The 22328-nt window shown below is 34.7% G+C and overlaps 1 long non-coding RNA gene and 1 pseudogene across 1 annotated transcript in view; both read left to right on the top strand.

Moving 5' to 3' along the window:
* The window catches only part of LOC125109952 (uncharacterized), a 74107-nt gene that overhangs the window by 27180 nt on the left and 24599 nt on the right, over window positions 1-22328 (top strand). The window lies entirely within an intron of this gene.
* LOC125110212 (uncharacterized) lies at window positions 11541-11648 on the top strand (annotated as a pseudogene).

Below are 22328 nucleotides of genomic sequence, written 5' to 3'. Positions count from 1 at the left end.
AAGCATGGATGCACAGATGAATTTTTAGGGCAGATTAGAAGTGGGAGTCTTTGTCTGGTTTGGGGATCAAGGTAATGTTGGTCTCATAGAATGAGTCTGGAAGCTTTCCTTTGGAAAAAATAGAGTTTCTTCAATAAATAGTGCTGGAAAATTGGACAGACACGTGCAGAAGAATGAAACTGGACCATTCTCTTACACCATACACAAAGATAAACTCAAAATGTATGAAAGACCTAAATGTGAGAAAAGAATCCATCAGAAACCTAAAGGAGAACACAGGCAATAACTTCTTCAACCTCGGCCACAGCAACTTCTTGCAAGACACTTCTAAAGACAAGGGAAACGAAAGCAAAAATGAACTGTTGGGGCTTCTTCAAATAAAAAAGCTCGGAACAGCAAAGGAAACAGTGAACAAAATTAAAAGGCAACCTATGGAATTGGAGGAGATATTTGCAAATGACATAACAGGGCTGGTGTCCAAGATCTATAAAGGTCTTATCAAACTCAACACCCAAAAAACAAAGAATCCAGTCAGGAAATGAGCAGAAGACATGAACAGACATTTCTCCAAAGAAGATATAAAAATGGCCAACAGACACATGGAAAAAAATGCTCCACATTACTTGTCATCAGTGAAATACAAAACAAAACCACAATGAGATATCACCTTACACCAGTTAGAATCGCTAAAATTAACAAGACATGGAACAACAAATGTTGGCGAGGATGTGGAGAAAGGGGAACCTTCTTACACTGTTGGTGGAAATGCAAGCTGGTACAGCCACTCTGTAAAACAGTATGGAGGTTCCTCAAGAAGTTATAAATAGAGCTACCTTATGACCCAGCAATTACACTACTGGGTATTTACCCCAAAGATACAGATGTAATGAAAAGAAAGGGTACATGCACCCCAGTGTTCATAGCAATGTTTACAATAGCCTAATGTGGAAGGAGCTGAGATGTCCCTCAATAGATGAATAGATAAAGAAGATGTGGTTCATTTATCAACGGAACGTTACTAAGCCATCAGAAAAGATGAACACCTACCATTTACATCGATGTGGCTTGAACTGGAGGGTATTATGCTAAGTGAAATAAGTCAATCAGAGAAAGACAATTATCATATGGCTTCACTCATATGTGGAATATAAGGAATAACATAGAGGACCGTAGGGGAATAGAGGGAAACTGCATGGGAAGAAATCAGAGAGGGAGACAAACCATGAGAGACTCTGGACTCTGAGAAACAGAGGGTTGTGGAAGGGAAAGTGGTTGAGAGGTTTGGGTAAGTGGGTGATAGGCCTTAAGGAGGACACGTGATATGATGAGCAACAGGTGTTATATGCAACTGATGAATCACTGAACACTACATTTAAAACTAATAATGTACTATATGTGAGCTAATTGAATTTAAATTAAAAAAATAAAGATGCTTTCTACAGAAAAAAAGTGGGGGAAAATATTGAGATTAATTGATGCATATTATAGTTAGAGAGTTGTATATAGTTCTGTTGGTACTAGAAAGGGAAAAAAATATATAACTTGGAAGTGCTGATGAATAAGATTGAAGAGATGAACCATTAAGGGATGCCCTTATGTGTAAAGCTTAGGAGTTTGGATACTGTCCTAGAGGAGATGAAAGACAATTGGAGGAAGGAAGTGTAATGTAATCTAATTTGTATGTTTAAAAGATTATTCTAATGGCATTGTGAAAGTTATGACCAATTCTGGATTCAGACAAGAACCAAAGTCTTAGATCCAGTGGGGGCCTTTCTAGTGCTTACTTTTTATTATGTTTCTATGACATTCAATATTATTAATATAACTCTTCTACTGTAGATTCTGTAAATCACTCTTTTAGTTCTCACACTACATCTGAGCATTTCACTATTTCTCACTTCCATTCAATGGTTTTTCCAATGATAAAGACAAGAAATAAGACCTTAATGAAATAATAAAAATAGGAGTATTAAATAACAGAAAGGATAAGTAACAAGAGGTTATTGGTTATGTTTATGAGAATCTAATAAATGGTAAAAGATAATTGCCTTATGTACAAGACTAACTGCAAGTTTTAAGATACAATTTGCAAGAATATTGACCTTTGTCTTTTTTATGTATTTCAACTTTTACAATTGGATTTTAGATTATAAAACATTAAACAGGAGCCATTTAGTTGTAGGTGGTCAAGCTTAAGTTTTTACAGTGACAGTCATTTCTTTTACATTGGAAACATAGGTTATGATCCACAGAAAATATTAAAAGTTCTATATTTCATTGATATTTTATCAATTGTATGTGTCCTTCAAGAGCACAATTTATGGATAACTAAAGATTTTTGGCTTCTGTAATTATAGCAAAATATATTGATTACCTCAAACAATCTCTAAGCATTAATGCCTATAGATGATCATGCCTGGCTAATGCAGATTTCATCTGAATAACAAGTGCTTAGCATTATATAATAATTTACCCAAAAGTTTATTATGAATTTGATAGGAACAGAAATAAACAAAAATATTTTTAAAATAGTTAAACATTAATTTAGGCTACAGCTCTGATTTTAATAAATGCATGCAAGAAGATAACAATATTTTTAAAAGATTTCTATAATGTTCATTTAACATCCTTCCATATCCTAGTTTAAAGTGTAGGTATCAAGAAAAGGCTGATTACTTGGCCATTGTATAAATAAAATATGGCCATTGTATAGATCTTCACACCATATTTTTTTCTTACCTGAGATATTAAATTTCATTCTCTATCCTGATTGTTTACCAATTATCTCATTAAAGTTTTATAAACATTTGAACTTATCAAAAGGAGGGAAGAAAGAGTTGACCAAGTAAAATTGTGAAAAATCTAACAATAACAAAATGTTAAAATAACAAATGGCATATGGATTCAAATTACCACTGATAAAAATATTTACAATAAAATATTTAATAAATAAAATCTATCTAGAAAACAACATAATAAAAATGTGCAGTCATAAAACAATTCCAAAACAGACTTTTATGTGGCCAAAAAAGATTTGAACAAAAATGTTTGATGGTATTAATAACCAACAATATCAAACTAGCATTATTATTTGTCTATCAGATTTGTAAAGCTGTAAAAGAATGATATGACGTTCTTTTTTTCAAGATTGTGTTTGTTTATTTGAGAGAGAACATGCATGCAAGCAGGGGAGGGGCAGAGGTGAAGGAAGAGGGAGAGGGAGAGAATCTCAAGCAGACTCCATCATGGACCTAATGTGGGACTTGAGGTCACAACCCTGAGATCATGACAAGATCATGACCATGTCCTACACTTGGCCAAAACCAAGAGGTAGGACGTTTAACCAATTGAGCCACCCAGATACCCCAAGAATGATATGACGTTCTCTTCATGCCTCAACACCTAACAGGTTAGATTAGAAATTGGTATAAGCTCCCTGGAGGTCATTTTGACATTAAATATTAAAAGGCTGAAGAATTCCCAAATCTCTCATCAATTTTATGTTTGAGAAGTCATCCTAAAGTCAGGTGTTTTAAAGTGCACAAAATATGTTAAAATTAATGTTTCTCACAACCTTACATATAAACAAGAAAAAATACCATCTAAGTTTTGAATAATAGATTAAATAATTGTGTTCCACAATCAGTAACTAATACTGTAGGTGTACATTTATCAGTTTTTACAGTCATTTGTTTTGTCTGATTAGTAAATAAAACTCGTTACCAAGTTATAGGGATAACAAAGTCTCATTTAAATTTATTAAAATATACATGAAAGTGTATCTACAGAGAAAAAATTTACTAAATTTAATCTAAGTTATTCAAATGATTGTATCGGGGCACCTGGGTGGCTCAGTGGGTTAAAGCCTCTGCCTTTGGCTCAGGTCATGATCCCAGAGTCCTGGGATCCAGCCCTGCATCGCATGGGGCTCTCTGCCCAGCAGGGAGCCTGCTTCCTCTTCTCTCTCTGCCTGCTTCTCTGTCTACTTCTGATCTCCATCTGTCAAATAAATAAATAAAATCTTAAAAAGAAATGATTGTATCTATATTATGAATTTATTGATACTTTTTCTTTATTTTCTTTTTTTGGTTATATTTTAATGTTTTCCATAATGATTATGGAATATTGACAGATTTTAAAGAACACCAAAAATTAATATTAAGAAAGTCAGAAAGAAAGAAGAAAAAAGAAAGGGAACATATATTAAGGAGGAAAAAGATAAGAAAAATGTTATACCAAACTAATGGAAACATGGTCAAAAACACTTTGAGGAATATCAATGGAAAATAGAGAAAAAAGATCATAGGGATCATGCTAAAGACCATAAGACTAGACAGAAAAAAAAATCACCAATACAGCTAAGAGGCAAATATGGCAATGTTTTAAAAAATGAACCATTTTGGAAAAGAGCCATAGTTTATGGTTAGGAAGGTTCTTATTTACTAATGGGGGGGATGATATAGAAATCCCAGATATGAGATTTTCCAGATAATGAGACCTTTGCAAAATGAGGTTTAGAAGGGAAAAGGATCAGAATGCCTGCACAACTTTGTCTGAGGAGAAGGCACAATGCTTGAGGATGGAATGGGCTGCTCCTTGTAATGAATATTGTAATATCATTACAGGACTTAGAGAAGGGAAGAATGATAGCTATATTAAAGTGTGTTTCATGAGAAATGAATTAAGTCAATTCTTAATTTTGTCCAGGTTGAAGGAAAAATAACTAAAAATTTAATATTTTATTATAAATAAGACATTTCCAAAAAGTAGCATTGATATAAAATGGAATGAGCTGCCTTTACAGATTGTCATTTTCCTCTTGGTGAAGTTGTTACAACGAAGATAAAGTGAATATTTGGTGTTGCTCTAGATTTCCTTATTAAATTAAAGGATTAATGGAAAAATTTCTACTTTTCCTCAGATTTGAAGATTGTTTGATTTGACAAAACATATGTAGACAATATTCAAATCCCCGCTTGAACTAGATTAGCTTTCTTATTTCAATTCCAAAAGGCATAAAAATCCATCCCATTAAAGCACATGGATGATAAAATCCCTTGTTTATCCTCTTAGGAAGAGTTGAGCAGTGTTGTCAAATGGAAAATGGAGAAAATATATATATAGAGAGAGAGCAATATAATGTAAGCCATAATGTAATGTTAAATTTTCTAAGAGCTACATTGGAAAAAAGTAAAAATAACAGTTGCAATTACTTTTACTAATATATTTGGTTTATATTAAAGTATTCAAACTGTGATTATTTCCATAAACAATCAACACATAAAAACTACCATCAAGGGGCACCAGGGTGGCTCAGTTAGTTGAGCGACTGCCTTCGGTTCAGGTCATGATCCTGGACTTCCAGGATCGAGTCCCACATCGGGCTCCCAGCTCCTTGGGGAGTCTGCTTCTCCCTCTGACCTTCTCCTCTCTCATGCTCTCTCTCACTCATTCTCTCTCAAATAAATAAATAAAATCTTCAAAAAAAAAAAAAAAACTACCATCAAGCTCTGCTACATTAATTGTTGTACTGAGTCTTCCAAATCTGGTGTGTGTTTTACATTTAGAGACTACTCAATTTAAACACTACATTTTTACTGAAATACTTGATCTATATCCAGTTTTTCATTTTTTAATTAAGAGCACTTAGCATAATATCTACCATCTTTATAAAGTTTTAAAAATAGTGTTGTTGTTACTTATGCAATGTTGTATAGTTCTCTGAACTTGTTCATCTGGCATAACTGAAACTTTCCACCCATTGAACAGCAACTTCCCATTTCTTCCTAGCCCCTGGTAATCACCATTCCACTCTCCTTTTCCATGAGTTTGACTATTTTAGATCAGAAGAAAAAATTAGTGACCTTGAAGACAGATCATTTGACATTATCTACTTGGTGGAGCAAAAAGAAAAAGAATTAAAAAGAGTGAAGATTGCTTTCTAAAAAGGACCTTCATTTAGATTTCGTAAATTTACTGTTGGAGTAGATTGACATACTCAAGTCATTCTCTGCTTAAAGTTTTCCAATTACTGAACTGAGTATCAGTTTTTAAAGTTATTTTTAAAATAATTAAAACTAAATAAAATTAAAACAAACTTTCCACTCGCATATGTCCAAACTCATCAGTTATTGTACACAATAAATATGTTTATGTAATTCTTTGTATACCAATCAAACTTGAATAAAACTGTTTAAAAATTATTAAGACTTTCAGTTGCTGTAGCCATATTTCAAGTGCTCAGTTGCCACATGTGGCTTAGTAGTTATCTTCTTAGATCGGGCAGGTCTAGAAGAACCCAGAATCTTCACTACTGAGTAAAGCTATGGGCAATTTCCCTTGGTGGGATTTTGTTGAAAACAGATGGAATGGAAAATTGTAGAGTAGAGCTGCAATAAGAATGATAGCTAGGAGACATTATTGAAGGGAAAACTGAACTTCTTCCCACTCCCCAAATATATCATTTTAGCTTTTCCCCTTTTATCTCAAAATAATTTATATTCCTTATTTTTATGAAGATAGTTAGCCTGACTGTACTTTCTATATAGCATTTATGAAATCTCTGATTCTGCCATATCTTTTACTTAAAAAACAAATATGAAAACATCTATTATTTATCTTGTACTATGACACATATATTTCATTTAATGTATATGACAAACCCATGAAGTGGGATGTAAGGAAATGGCAATGCAACAAGATTATGCAACTAGAAAGCACCAGATCTAGAAATCAAACCTAGGTCTCTCCAAAACTTAATTAACCATGCTTACCTAGGATCTTGATCAATACTGTGTCATAGTGGATGGTGTAGATTATTGATCAGCAATAGCCCACAAGAGAAGATACAGAGGAGAGGAGGCCCTGGAGCCTCCTGGACCACTAAAATTCACTCCACTTGTAACTCTCTGAATAAAAAGTGTTCACTGTCCATATAAAGGAATTTGGTTGTTGTGGTTGAACAGTGGGAGTTAGGGTTAAGAAATGGGCCCCAAAACCAGAATCATAACAAGCTGACCTCTTTATAGGGGAAAGAGAAAAATATGTATGTTATATATTCTCCCTCTGATTTTTCCTTCAAGGAATTAGATTTGTCTGCAAAAAATTAGCATTACAATTACAGCAATATGAAAACTAAAGAGAGCATTTTCTTCTCTGTTATCCAGTAGCCCAAAAGGCCAGCTGGGGATTTTCCTCTGAAATGTAACCTCAGTTACACATTTGTATTCCACAGAAATAATTCATATTGTTGGGTTTTGCCAGTAATAAGCCTGAGAAGGGGTATTGTGGGGAAGAATTTGCCAAGTACTTAAGCAGGGCCAGATGAGGTTTGGGTTATATGAATGGAAAACAATGGCAAGACCTGATAACTATGTAGGTTAATATAGGGCAAAAGCTGAAAAAAAAAAAAAAAGCTTTTTAATTAACTTTTGTAATATACACAAATGTATCTTGAATCTGATCATTTCTTGCCTATTCTACTTAAACAGCTTTACTCCAAGTCACTCTTGTTGTTGTGGTCAACAGCCTTCTTAAGGAGTCTCCTTAACGTCACTCTTGCCCTGCACTGTACCCTTCCCATACAGCCAGGAAAATGCAAATCAGATTAGGTGATAGTCAAGCTAAAAACCTTTCAGTTACTGTTGATTATACTAAGAGAAACTGAAACTCATTGTCTACAAGGTGTCCATTTACCCTTCCCATTTACCCTTCAGAATTCATCTCTTTTCTCATCTAATTATCATCTACCATTCTTGAGTCATTATGGCTTTCTTTTTGTCATTTGAACACATTTAACATTTAGTCTAGGCCAGTGGGAGCAAATGTTTTCAGTAAAGGGCCAGATAGCAAATATTTTGGGTTTTGTGGGTTATATAGTCTCTATCACAACTGTTCAATTCTATCTTTGTAGCATGAAAGTTTTCACATAGGCAATACATGACTGAATGGATGTGGCAGTGTCCAATAAAGCTTTCTTTACAAAAATAAATGACAAGCCAAATTTGGCCTACAGCCCATGTCTTACTGATACCTCTTCTAGATTTTTGAGGTTTCTTGAATCTGTCATATACATTAAGATAGAAACATTCAAAAATGGTATACTGCTCTACATCTTTTCCCAAATCCACATTCTGGGACTTCACATTGGTGGCTTAAACTGGCTATGGTGGTAGCATATATATATGCTTTTGAAATTAACTTGTTTTCAGGCACCTGGATGGCTCAGTTAGCTAAGTATCTGATTCTTGATTTAGACTCAGGTCATAATCTCAAGGTCCTGGGATCAAGCCAGTGTCAGGCTCCATGCTCAGAGGGAGTTTCGAGGATTCTCTCAAAATTGAGATTGATTGAGGATTCTCTCCCTCTCTTTCTTCCCCTGCCCCTGCTTATGTGTTCTCTTTCTCTCTCCCTCTCTCTCAAATAAATAAATAAATAAATAATCTTTAAAAACAAAACACAAAAATTATGTAATTAACTTGTTTTGATCTTATCTTTTATTCTCCTTCAGAGAGCTAATTCTTAAATATTTACCATTATATCAGACTTTCCTCCCATCATAGATTTTGGCAATATTAATTGGAACAAAATACCATACTCCCAAGAAGTTGGTTTCTCTCAAGGCTTCTAGTGCTGTCAATCGCATGGCTGACAGGCACAGGGAAGGCTTGACTTACCTCCTAGGCTAAAACACAGCTGCATGTTTAAACAGTTTTTAAAAATATATAAAAATAGCAGGTTATGCCAGTGATTAAAACATGCTTAGCATTTTAGCTTCACTCAAGACTTTGCAATAGATAGTCAATGTTAATATTCAGAAAATATATATGAAGTTCCACTTATATACCAAGCTAGATATGTATCTACATAAAAGCTGCATTAGTAAACAAAATAGTGATGTGATGAAAAATAAAGCAGGCAACAGTGGCGGGGGGGAGGGGAATAAGATGATAAGGTATGCTGGTGGGTGGTTTAGGGTAGATTAAAATTTTAAATGGAATGCGTAGAAAATTTCTCACCTAAAGTTACACTTTTGCAAAAACTTTGTATAGGGGGAGGGAAGTGGGAGAAGAGAAAGAGTTTTAAGCAGAGTGAACAACATATGCAGATCTCTAAGGTGTGAGCAGGCTGCAGTTTTCCAGCCACAGCAAGGGGGCACCCTGGCCAGAGCTGAGGGAGGAAGAAAGTTGTGAAATGGTGATGGTAATAGAAGGTTATGGAAGGAATGTGAGCTGCTGAAAAGGCCAGGGCTTCTCCCCCTTTCTCTGAGTTTGGAAGCCTTTGGAAAGTTGTTAGAAAACAAGTACTTTGATCTGACTTCAAGTTTCAAAGAATTGCTGGAGGACTGGGAAATGAGGAAGGAAAGATGGGGTAGATGAAAAAAGATTGTCAAAACATTGATTATTGTTGAGGGCTGGTGATGGATACATGGTGATTTTTTAATATTCTTCTATTTTGTGTATGTTTGAAAATTAAAATGAAAAAAGATTATATGTTGAGAATATAATGGGGCTTGCCAGGAGACCAGTGGGAGGTTATTGCAATGGTACTGGTAAGAAATGGCCATGTCTTGGATCAAATCAGTAGAGGAAATGAGAATTAAGACAGAGCCAGATTTGGGGCACATTTTAGAGGTAGAGCCAATAACACTGACCGAAAGAAGTAAATGTGCTTAAAATCTGCTTTCATTTTTTTTCCAACTTCAATGAGTTCTTTATTATTCATTTCTGTATTTTTTTACCCCAGGATTTTCATACTATTGAGACAAAAGATGGTGAAAATCAAATAGATTTTTAGAAATAAAATATTTATTTTTCTTTTTATTTTTAGTTACATGGGGCTTATTTAACCTTTAGCAATGTGACTGTAATTAAAGGTGTTTTATGCACTTGGCAGTAGATGAGTCTCTCTCCTGTCCAGGTTTATGAATTCCAATCATCAGGGTCTCATTTAAGCCAAGAATCTCAGGCTGTCACTACTCTTGAGAGAGAATCAGTGTCTCACTCAGCATTTCTCTGTGTTAAAATAATGCCATCTGTTGTTAGCCAAGCTGTAACTAGAGTCTCACCTGCACAGAAGGATGTTTGTTGGTTTTGCCATAAATTATGCCCACTCCAGCTTGTAGTTTCAGCTTTCCAAAGGAGAAGAGGCAGTTTCAGATGTTGGTAACGCTGAACTGAGGTCTGTGAGAATAAATAAATAAATAAAGGCATTCAATTAATTTATTTTCCTGTATTGAAAGAATAGTGCACTCATTACACAGTTTTATCTTTCTAAAATATTTACTTAGGTAAAATTTGAAGAGGCAAATTTAAAGATACTCCATGCTAGATCCAGACATTGATGTTATTTCCTATATACTCTCAAGATGAAAACTAGCATGATGGGGAATGAAGGCCATATGAAACAATGCTGGATAAATACATAATACAAATGTTGAAAGCATAGCTAAGATCTTAAGAATGAAAGAGAAAATATAAGCAGAATGAAAATAATGTATGGAGGGGAGGGTATGTGCTATGGTGAGTGCTGTGAATTGTGTAAGCCTGATGATTCACAGACCTATACCCCTGGGGCAAATAATACATTATATGTTAATAAGAAAATGAAAAAAATAGTAACAATACTTAAAGAAATGACTGAACGTCACATGTATAAGTATAAAAACTTATTCTGTTGCTGCCTTGCAAATTGGTGTGAAGGGAAGTATATGTCTTAGTAACTTGAGGGCTTTGTCTTAGTGATAAGAAGGGGTAGACAGTGACAAGTATGGGGTAGGCAGACAAGCATGAGGAATTATGATGCCTGAACAAAGTTGATTGTTCCCAGAGAGAAATGGAGAAATAGAAAAAAATTCATCCTCCATCACAGGGTGAAGATAAAGAAGCTTGTCTGTCTTCGTGTGGTCTCATTGGAAAATAAAATCTCTCCTAAAATATATAATCCCACAGCTTGTGCAACCATCAGTTTTAGGAATGATTTCATGATACCCATGGAGATCTAGAATCCTAAACATGGTAAATTAACACAATGATTAGTTAAAAGTAGGTAATATTACCAGACTGCTTTTTAGGAAGCAACCACTAATCCCTTAGGAGATCCATTTCAGGAACTCAGTTCTGAGCAGGTGCTTGTCTCCTAACCACCCCCCAAAACATGTGCTCACAACACAAAATCATGAAAGATATAGGGAAATAATCTGCTATGATTAAGAGTCATGCACAAAAGACTGCAGGATCAAAGTTCTAAGAGCCTCAAATGATAAAGCAGCAGTCATTTTAAAGAGCATAGATATAAATGTGAAAACCTATTAAAGAACTTCCAAAGGTAACTGATACCCTTTGGAAAAAAAAAAAAAAACTATATGCTGAGGAAGAAACAATGGGAAATTTTGAAAAATAAACAGATAATGCTTTTGGAAAACAAAAATGTATGCACCGAAAAAGAAAAAGAAGTGGAAAGGTAATACAGAAAATGAGAAAATGTGAAAAAAATGACATAGGCAAACTTATGAAAGATGTAATTGCTGGGAATTTTCTAGAATGACTTCTTGGCCTTTTGGCTAAGATCAAGTGTAGTATCTGTTCTTATCAGTAGAACTGATTACAAACAAACTCTCAAATTCTAATATCTATTCTGAGATATTATATAATGAATATCTAGAATCCTAATGAGATTGAAAAATCTCAGCAATGATAAGAAAGTTAAGAAATTTTATCTAAAAACAAGTATTAGACTGATCACACACTTCCAAAAAATAGAGACCAGAATATAGTAAAACAAATCATGAAAATACTTTGGAAAAATAATCAACTTTAAATTCTAGACTATATATGTAAGTTATAGTTATAGATTTTATATATACATATGTATGCCTATAAGAATAAAGGGGAATCCAAGATGGAATAGTGGAGTGTAAGGAGCAACATGGGCTTTTGTTATATTATTTTCTGTTTCTTTGAAATCTTTAATATAAAATTAAATTTTAACTTAAAATTCCTTTCATTAACTTAAATAAAAAAAGAAAGGAGAGGCCAGTTTACTAAAAATACTTGAATATCTCATGAAACAGTTCAGTGAAACAGAACATGGGAAGGAAAAGAAACAGGACCTTTCCAGATACTGCATCAACAGGAGTTATGATTTTTCTGTGCATAACTTTACCACCCATGTTACTCATTCCACAATTCTTGTTCACTTTTTCCATCTGTTCAGATTTATCAGGTGACTCCATATCAATTGTTAATGATTGGGAGCTCATGTGAATTGAGTCCCATTTCCATAAAAGAGTGATCCAATCTTCTTTGTATGAATTTCCTATGAAATTCTACCTTTTATTGCTTAACATGTACATTTCTTTTTCTACATTTAAAGATGCCCTCAGTTAATAAGATGCATTCCCATATACTGCTATTAAAATTCTTTCTACCCATATAAATGGGAAAAAATCCCAAATGATATCTGTATGCCAAACCCAGATTTAATACCAGGGGACCTCTCTGTCCACATACAGTCTCTGAAACAATGAGTAGTCCTATAGTATGTCAATCTATATCAGGTTCTCATGTGATACTTAATGTTAACTTTAGAAAGGACCATTGATACAACATTAAATTCATTTATTTGGAGCCATTTTTTTTAAAGATTTTATTTATCTGACAGAGAGAGATCACAAGTGGGCAGACAGGCAAGCAGAGAGAGAGAGAGGAGGAAGCAGGCTCCCTGCAGAGCAGAGAGCCCGATGTGGGACTCGATCCCAGGACCCTGAGATCATGACCTGAGCTGAAGGCAGAGGCTTAACCACTGAGCCACCCAGGTGCCCCTTGGAGCCATTTTTTATGCCAGGCATTACAATCAATATTTAAAGTGGATTAATGATAAAAATTTTACATTTTTGTGGGAAGGAAAAGCAATAAACTTTTTAAAAGTAAATTATAATAAATAGAGTAAGTTAAAATTTTGTAATACTTGGATAAATAGGGTAAAAGGTATTAGAAAATTATGGAAAGGGAGGGGAAGTTTCATCTTTAGTTTAGGTGGTCAGGGTAGGTTCATTGCCAGAGTGACAGTTAAGCAAAAATACAAAGGAAGCCAGGACATTCAACATATGTCATCCGAGTGAAAACTAAAGTACAGGTAATAGCCAATCCTTAGGCGAGATGGTGGCTAGAGAAAAATGATGAAGTTGGAAAGTAAGTTTAGAGGGACAGTGGGGATTCTAGTCATAATAGATCACACTAAAGCCACTGTAAGCCTGTAGGCTCTTACTGTGTGAGAAGAGTTGGTAGGTGTTATGATTTGAATTGTGTCCCCTCAAAGGTCATCTGTTGGAAGTCCTAACCCCCAGACCTGAAGAATGTGACCTCCTTATCTGGAAATAAGATCATTACAAGTGTGATTGATGAAGATGAGATCATTAGGGTGGGCACTAATCCAATGTGTCTGCTGTTCTTATTTATAAAAAGCTACATTTGGAGCCAGAAACACACACAAGGAGAACACCAGGTGAAGATGAAGGCAGAGATTGGGATGGTGCTTCTCAAGCAAACGACGTCAAGTATTGCCAACAAATTATCAGAAACTAGGAGAGATGCATGGAACTGTTTTTCTCTTGTAAAAGTAACCAACCCTGCTAACACTTTAATTTTGGACTTCCAGCCAGAACTGTGAGAACATAATATATGTTGTTTAAGCTACCTGGTTTGTGGTACTTTGTTACAGCAGCCCAGCAAACTAATATAGTAAACATTGAACAAAGGAGTGAAATTTACCTGACTTAAGTTTTAAAATGATCACTCTGACTGCTGTTCTAGATGCGAAAGGGGAAGATGGAAGCTGGATGACCAATTAGCAAGCTCTTGCATTACTACCAGCAAGAAATCTTAGTGACTCAGACCATGATTAAAATGTTCAAAAGTGATCAAATTCTAGATCTGTTTTGAAGGTACAGTTGGAAGGGTTTCTCAGTGGATTCAGTGTGAGTTGTAAAGAAATAAAGAACCTGAGAATAACTTTTTTCTGGTGTGCACGACTGGAAAAAGGGAGGCGCCATGAATTGAGATGTGGTGACAGGGCTAGGACTGAAATCAACTTCTCAGTTTCTCCTGACTCCCAAAATAATATCCTTGCCTTTAAAACTAATAGTGGGGATGTGGGGGGACAACTAATAGTGGGAAGATGTGCCAATATTCATTATCATAGCATTTAATCACTTATATATATTATAATATCAATGCTTTTGCTGTTGTCTTCCATTTGTCAGTGTTCTTGGGAAAATCCACACTCCTGAGTGTTCTTCACATTTTCTTAATTATAATTATTCTGTGCTGGATAATTTTTCTTGGTAGTTCTCTATCCTGAAAAATGATGAGGAACGCAATCAACAAAACAATAGCAGATAATTTTGTGAAATAGCTGAAAGTCCATGACTTGTGTGAAAAGGAGCCCAGAGAAGAGCTTATATTTTCCAGGGCATGTTGTGGTAGATTTACCACTTGTTATTGCAAGTATCAATACTAAACAGAGGAACCTTTTACCTCAATATCCTGGAGGAATTCAGCATAATTGCCCCCATTTTGTTCAGAAAAAATTAAATCCTCAAAAATATGTGGTTTCTGGAATTATCCTACACCCACAGATCTGATCACAGCCTATAAAATAAGGGGAAAAATAAAAGAATCTACAGATGAAATTTGCATTAATTTTTCTTAAGACCAGAATCTATGAGTTTACAAGGTGTAGCTGTACCTTCCATGGTAGTTGTGCATTCTTTATGCGATAGATACTTGAAAATAAAATAAAAGCTTGAATTAGGTCTATTAAAAGATCTCTAGGAGGGCAAGTTTACCTGGAAAAATAGAAGACTATTTGTGAAACAGAAGATGATTGGGAATCATTTTAAGGAAGTGATACAAAGATTAACTTCTCTGGATGGGAAAACCATAAATATCCAGTGTCTAGACCAGAAAGCTCTGCCACAGGAAACCATAAGGTGGCAGTCACAACAAAATTGTGAATAGACAATTTATAAATAATGTTGACTTTTGGGCAGTGATGTTGATGTCGTACTTGAATTCACTGGTGTACTTTGAAGCTCTTGAGGAACCTCTGAAACTAAGACATGATGTTGAACATAAAGACATGCTGAATAAGAAGAATTAGTACTATCTCTTTTCACAGTACTGCCCTGTATTTCAGAGTCTTAAAAGCCAAAATGTTTCCCAGACTCAGAGCTACAGCCCTGAATGGGAGGTTGTTTCTACACAATAGAGGCACTCCACATGAAGTCTGAAGTGCAAGAGAGGCCATCTTGTGGTTGCTCTGGCTACCATTGTTGAAAAGCAAAGCTGTAGAGGCACTAGGTGTTTCTGCAGCCACATTCCAGTCACCGACTTTGTGGGAGTAGAAGAACAATTTTTAGCCACTTTGGTGGTGAGAAAAGTATCAATGACTGTAACAGTGTGTTCCTAAAGTTCTTAGCCCTCTTTCTCTGATGTAGATCCTTTAATAAGCCAGTTGTTTGTTAATTGCCCCAGTCTAGATCCTCATGAGCAGGGTTTTGTAAATATTTATTTTCATGTAAATCACTTCTATTTTAAAGTATCAAGAAGCCTGAGTGATATAAGTTTTTGGAAAATTTGGGGATCATATGTTTTCCTCTATCTTGAACAAGCAGGCCTTGAACTGATGGCTGGTTTCCAGAGATTCAGTGGAACGGACTCTGAAATAATGGAATTAACCAATATCTTACATCCTGACTGTACATACCCCAGGCTTTTGTGTCAGGGAAAATGCTTGCAAATTTAAATAATATATTGTTTACTCAAAATCTGAGAACGATTTCTGACCTCAGAAACTAAATAAATAAAATAAAAATGTCCTCCCACAGTGCTAAAAGTGGGCAAAAGAAGGGAATTATTTGAACAAGAGACCCCACTTTATATTCCTGCTTCTCACCTTGAATAGAGCTATAAATTTGCTTTATTATTCAGACCTTATTTTTACCTAATAAGTTGTCACTTTCATCTCTATAAAAAAGATGACGAATGAAAAGAAGAGCCCATTTGTGTGCCTGTTTTTCTGAGGCAATCAGTGTATTGAGTGAATAAATGTAAATAAAGAACTGTAGGCTTCAGGGTGTCACTCCAGGGTGTCACTCCCAGATATGTCACATTGATTAAAAATGGCAGTCCCTCAAAAAACATTGCAAAGTTAAACTTCCTTCTAATTTTTGCCCATAATAAGACTCGGGATACTCTAAAGAATATAATTATGCCTAGTAACTTTTATCTTACATTTTAATTAATATTTATCAACACATTTCCCTGAGGCAGTTTAAAGAAAGGTGCAGTTGAAAATGCTCATTTAATTTTATATTGTCAAATTCAAATGAAAGTTGAACAAAATTTATATACCTATGCTATATTCTTTCCAACTATAAGCCATTTATATCTTTTAATAAATAATCACTTCTAGTTTGGTAAAATCAATAATGAATATGTATATTCTTTCAGATATGGTTTTTGAGATTATATATTTCAGACTACAATAAGATTAAGTAATTCAAATAAAATGTAATAAAAAGCTTTATTCAATGAGAAAGTGAAGGAAGTGAGATGTTTCTAATAATCTGAGAATTGTTTTACTGAAAACTTTTTTTCAAAATAAAAATGTATAAAAGTGTCAAACAATCAGTTTGTCTGATTGATTCCTCCGTAAGATAGATATTAAAATAGGTGACATATCAAATAATAATGATTGAATTAGCATTAATATTAAGCTATTATTCTCTTATGACTGGTCGTACTTAAAGTTTATATATACAGAAAAGGAAAAAACAGTATGAAGAGGCAGAGAAGCATGTTCTGGGGATCAGTAGATTGACATTTTTGCAGGTGCCTGCTTATGTTGTTTCAGTTGATTCACACCAAAATCTTTTATGGTAAGCATATTTTGCGTTTTTTTTTTTTAAATTTTCAATTCCAAAAGCTGAGCTACAAAGAAGACTACTAGATCATTTGAGCTATGGATCAAAAAGTGGTAGAGCAAGAATGTAAACATAAGTTTCATATTTCCAAAGCCAATATTTTTTCCTGTGCATTATACTGGATTTTATTCCCAGCTTTATCACTACCTAGATGTGTAAGTTTGGACACAGTGCTTAAATTCTCTGCAACTGAGGGACTCCATTCATAAGATTCGTGGTTAAACTCCATGAGAAAAGAAATTTGTATGTCTTTATGATTTGGGTTTACAAATAGAATTGGAAAAGCAGGAAAATATCCTTGTTCATAATACAGCCTAAGAAACATCTATCTCAATGTGCCTTATTTGTTTAGACTCTAGGAAAGTCAGGTAGAGAAAGGCAAACAAGATAGCACTCAGCAAAGATGTACCAGATGAATGTTTGCTAAGGTCAACCAGGACTTGACTAGATGTAGAGACAGAGCACATCATTTTAACCTCAAGTCATTAATCTGATCAGAAACTGGACCATAGAAATTGTCCATCTCTGCTTTATGGCTAGAGTTATGCTTACAGAAAAATAAATACTAAAAACTGAATTTATTATTTTGGGTTCCTAGTGTATTTATCACAAAAACAATATACTGCAGAATATAGAAGAAAATGTTAGGAAAGAGTCTGTTGTACTATAAAGAATGAAAAAAAATATTTGGTTTCTATGAAAGAGAAACAGAAACACTAAGGGAGTCACTAAAAATTATATGTAATGTTAAATAATTGTGATAAGGTGGAAAATTGCAAAATATATATGCAAATTCAATAGCTTCCTTAATGAGAAATGTTTAAAAGCAAGGAAAAAAGTATCTTAGCTACAGTATTAAAAAAACGTAAAATGTAAAAATTAATGTTGCAATGCACTCCTTTTATTTTTGATAATAAAAGACCCTAAAATAATGGAGTGTATACACACACAAACACTAGAATTCCAGGTAAGATGCAATTCTTATGCCAATAACATTCAGAATTTTAATTAGATATTGAGAGATGGATACCGTACTGTGAAATGGCAGGTTAGCTTTACATTTAGAGTTTAAGGGGAATAGATCACCAAAGGCTTAATAAAAACAAAACAACAACAAAATTCCTGATGTTGAGGACCATGTCAAGAAGTAGACAGCAATGGGATGCCTGGGCGCCTTAGTCCATTAAGCATCTGCCTTCAGCTCAGGTCATGATCCCAGAGTCCTGGGATCAAGTCCCACATCAGGCTCCCTTCTCTGTAGGGTGCCTGCTTCTCCCTCTGACTGTTCTGCCTGCTGCTCCCCCTGCTTGTGTTCTCTCTCTGACAAGTAAGTAAATGAAATCTTAAAAGAAGAAGAAGAAGTAGGCAGCAAGAGGAAACTGCCATCTAAAAATAGTTACATTATTGATACTTTACCATGCTCCAGGCAGTATGATAAGTACTTTACATTTAACTTCGAACCCCAGCTTAGTACTTTTATTTTCTTTGATTTACAGGTTAAGAATCTGTGGATAAGAAATATGTGAACAAAGATCCAATCAATCAATATCAGGTCCTACAGAGAAAATATAAACAAATCATCAGTTAGGGTTCCAGCTATGAGATAATGGAGGACAGATTGGTTAAAAAAAAAAAAAATTACAAAAATGTGAGCAGATAAAAGGCAAGCAACCCAGGATATAAAGTGCCTTGGAGGCTAGCACCATTAAAAACTTTACTAATTATTGGCCTTACAGGGTAAGAGGAGGAAGCATTTTATCAGAACTCTTGAGGAAGTAGCCATAGGGGAGGGTGCCCTACAGGGGTGGAGGTCATTGGTAAGGTACGCAGTCACCTCCTGGACACCTGGAAGGGAGGGAGTCAAAGAAGTAACTCTTCCATCCTTCCTCTCCTCCCAACCTCTGAACCCTTGGTAATGGCTTCCTTTGTCCTAATTCACACAGAAAACAGAGAGTAAATGAACATTTTGATTGGACCATAAAGATCAACTTCTTGAAGCATAAGAATGAGTGGAAAGGGTTTATAAAGTGAACAAGGAGAAAAAAATGGAAGCTATCCATCACAACGTTTTGTATAACTTACAAGCAAATAAAAATCTCCAGATAGATGAGAAGATTCAGTAAATAAAAATAAAGATTAAGAGCAAATGCCCTTATAGTATAAGGAACAAAAACTATATGAGAAAACAATGGGAAAGTATGTGGACTTTGAATCAGTGTGAACAGGGACTTTGACTTATTAATCTATGCATTTCTCTTTTGTTTGAACACCATAACTTCAGAGTATATTTATATTTTACTTTTCAATTTACAACTGAAGTTAACAACCACTAACTTTTTAATACATGATACTACCTCAGTTATAGGGGAGATTTCAGGTCCTCACACCTGAGCCTTCACTCACAACACTATAAAAGCCCCAGGCAGCAAGATGATCATACCAGATACACTGCAGAAAGCTAGAGTCAAGCCAGAGTAAGAATCAAAACGACAGACTACCAAACGTAGTAGGAATAAAACGTGGTAGGAACCAAATGTAGTAGGAACCGAATATGTGGGGCTATCAGTCAAGTTACAGACATGGCAAGTTGTTTGTGGGATAACAATAAAGAATGAGACAGATTCCCAATAAAATGGAGGAAAGAGGTCCCTCAGAAATAGCCTCAGAGGCCACTGATGGTAGGCTATTTACCTTTGGCAAGCAGTTCTATTATTAACATGCTCAGGGTTACATGAACAGCTTCCATGACAGATATGCATAGTCCTCTACCTTGCTTTCTTTAAGTCTTGGCTATCTCTATTCAGAAGATTCAAGTGTGTAATTCTAACAAAATATTTTATAAATGTATAAATGAAATCAACCTCTGGCCACATTTTCCTGGAATACTAATTTGGTTCTCATTTTGTCCAGAGCAATGTTTGACACATAGTAAACATTTAATAAATATTTTTGAATGAATAATAAGAAATACAAATGGCTCCAAGGTTAAGAGAAGACTGTAGAATACTAAAATGATTCAAATTAAATTTAATACAATTTCAGAAATTTAGTAATTCCTAAAATGTGTCCTGGAAATAGATCTGAAGGGGAGATAACATATTTGAAACACAACTTGGCATTTCAGTCATCCCATTAATCTGAAGACTAATATATCAGATTTATTTGTAAGAAAATTCCTCAGAAAATTAATTGCATTGTTATTTCTTTTGCTTATTATCCTCTTTAATAAAAAAAAAACTATAAGTGATCAAGAATAAAGAGGTAATAGTCCACAGGTCATAGTAAATTCTTTTCTTCCTGACTCATCATTAGATAATAGTGAATGCCCCCAAATCCCTTCCGTGCCTAGGGGCCCTAAGTTTCATGCTCTGTTGAGCTCCATGAGACAATGTGTTATTAAATTTCATCTTTGCCAGTCCCCTGAGACAATAACTTACAGGCAATCCAAGGATGAGTTGCAAGAGCCTGTCCTCTATCCAGGTAGTAATGCTTATTGCCATTCCCAATGAACATAAAGGAGATGTCTCTGTTGTGGTATCTAAATAGATCCTGTAGTTCCCAGACAGTTTGGTAACTGTTTGATATAATTATTGTGTCTCATAAAAAATAAATTTTACACAGTAATACTCTAGCCTGCTGTGCTGCTTCACTTCAAAATAACTTATGGCTACTAGATTCCCCTGTATAGTATTGGTCCCCAGCAGTAATAAAGTTGTCATCAAGAGGTGATGATAGACCACTTTGCATTGTTATAACCGCTTTTTTGTATTATAACTGTTTGAAACTTTATAAGGTCTTCATAAATGTGATCAATTGCAATAATAAAGTTGTGAGGCATTTGTGGCACCTTATTTTTCTCTGCCTTCTTGCTTGTTGGTCTAATGTCTGTGATTGTATCACTGACTGCCATAGAGCTCTGGGCTATGAAAGGAACAACCAGATTAGCTTCTAGACTTGTTCCCTGGCTTCCAGGTACTTCCCAGTAGTTTCTTCATGTAACTGTAAACCTATCAAGTTGAAGCAATACAGGGATAACTTTTGTGTCCTACATAAACTAGGAGAGGCAAGTCTACACTCTAAGTAAGTTCATTTTTCTTTTTTTCCCCCAATATTAGGGACATATTTTGTTATTTTATTATATGTTAAATTATGTCTTATTATATGTTAAAATATGTTAAAACATATTTTGTTATTTTAGTGATTGAATTAAAGTTTTTGTTTGATTTTCATTATACAAATAACATAGGAAAAATGTCCATTTACTTAAATAGAAAAATACATATTGACAAAATGATAAAGTCATCAAAAAAGATATCTCTAAGAAAAGATACTGCTCTACAACAGTCACAGGGAAATGTAGTCCAATTTTTTTTGATAAATAAATAAATAATTTTCATGATAGCTAAAGTGTTACATATGGTAAAGTGGAAATATCCCTACCATATTTCTACAATGCCCTGAAACCTAGTCCCCAAGCACGACACAATATTAGCTCCAGAGACCAAATACCACTTTTTATGCTATTTGAGTTGTTTGTGTTTTTTTTAAGATTTTATTTATTTATTTGACAAATAGAGATCACAAGCAGAGAGGCAGGCAGAGAGAGAGAGAGAGAGGAGGAAGCAGGCTCCCTGCTGAGCAGAGAGCACAATGTGGGGCTCTATCCCAGCACCCTGGGATCATGACCCGAGCTGAAGGCAGAGGCTTTAACCCACTGAGCCACCCAGGCGTCCCTTGAGTTGTTTTTTTTTTTTTTTTAATGTATTTTTTCTCTATCCTAGAAATAATAGAAATTTCCTTCTCTTCTTCTGAAATTCCATACCACAAACCCAGTTCGAATATGTATAAAGTAGAAAAGTGAGTTACATTTGGGCTGGATTATTTCTATTGATTCATTCAGAAATAAGTTAATTGATAAACACATTTTTTGAAAAGCTAATCAGGGGCACCTGGGTGGCTCAGTGGGTTAACCCTCTGCTTTCGGCTCAGGTCATGATCTCAGGGTCCTGGAATGGAGTCCCACGTCGGGCTCTCTGCTCGGCAGGGAGTCTGCTTCCCCCTCTCTCTCTGCCTGCCTCTCTACCTACTTGTGATCTCTGTCTGTCAAATAAATAAATAAAAACTTGAAAAGAAAAGCTAATCAAACACATTCATTTGAGTAGTATCTGAAATTAAAATTGTAATCAATAATGTAAATATAAAAGTTAACATATTTTATAAAATCATGTACTTCATGTTTTATATAAAATGTTATATACAGTGTAATTAACTCATTTTATTAATTATTGCCAATATTAAACTGCAGTTTAATAAAACAATTATATTGTAAATTAGGAAGACTTCA

The sequence above is a fragment of the Lutra lutra genome, chromosome 9 (genome assembly GCF_902655055.1).
Source record: "Lutra lutra chromosome 9, mLutLut1.2, whole genome shotgun sequence".
NCBI classification, from domain to species: Eukaryota; Metazoa; Chordata; class Mammalia; order Carnivora; family Mustelidae; genus Lutra; species Lutra lutra.
The sequence above is the reverse complement of the archived record's forward strand: the minus strand, read 5'-3'. Positions and strand labels throughout refer to the sequence as shown.